Raw genomic sequence first — 700 nt, 5'->3', positions numbered from 1 at the left:
CCTCTTAAATAATCAATGCATTCCTCAAGTCACTTACCCTGTAGTCTCTGGACACACCTTCTGATGGGACAGACCCTGAAATCTGACTTGAAATGGTTGCAGCTATCAGCTGTTTACACCATTCCACGTGGGACCCAGTCGGGCTACAAAAACATAAATTTCAAATTATTTAGCAGTAATTCAAAACGTATCATGAGAACAGCAAAGCAACTGAGCACATCCAGAAAGCCCCACTGTAAGTGGTCACTAACATCACAAAAATTAGCTAATGCTCTGTGGGCAGAATGCAAATATTTTGTGGATCACACTAGGTAAAAGGCCCTAGGAACTTATAAAAATGTAATGTTCCTTACAAAGGGCAATTTCTTTTCATCATTCATACCTTTTTATTAAGGATTTGCCAAGGAGTGCATGGGCTAAATCCTATGCTAATCCTTTTCCAATCTCATTTATTTCTCCTCTCACATCTCTTAATTTTCAGTACATCTCTTCAGGATTTGCCTAAGTTTGTTTTCAAACAAGCATTTACTTGTTAATTAAGAAAAAGATTTATTTTTCTATGGCTTATCTTCACCAGGGATCACTGTATCAACACAGTTAACAGCAGCAGGAACATGAATGTGAGCACAGGATCAAGGACAAGTGAGCCCAGGACCAGGGTCAGGATGTGTCTGTGTGCCACAGGACACTGATCACACCG

The 700-nt window shown here is 39.9% G+C and overlaps 1 protein-coding gene across 2 annotated transcripts in view; it reads right to left on the bottom strand.

Moving 5' to 3' along the window:
- MTMR1 (myotubularin related protein 1) overlaps nucleotides 1-136 on the bottom strand; it is a 36,132-nt gene extending 35,996 nt beyond the window's left edge. For both annotated transcript variants that reach the window (XM_009073279.1, XM_009073280.1), the window contains exon 1: nucleotides 38-136. The gene's annotated coding sequence lies outside the window, so the exon portion shown is untranslated. The remainder of the gene's footprint in view (nucleotides 1-37) is intronic.
- Between the last annotated feature and the right edge of the window lie 564 nt (nucleotides 137-700).

This window comes from Acanthisitta chloris, unplaced genomic scaffold, assembly GCF_000695815.1.
Source record: "Acanthisitta chloris isolate BGI_N310 unplaced genomic scaffold, ASM69581v1 scaffold35184, whole genome shotgun sequence".
Lineage (NCBI taxonomy): Eukaryota > Metazoa > Chordata > Aves > Passeriformes > Acanthisittidae > Acanthisitta > Acanthisitta chloris.
This window is presented reverse-complemented; position numbering and strand designations above follow the sequence as displayed.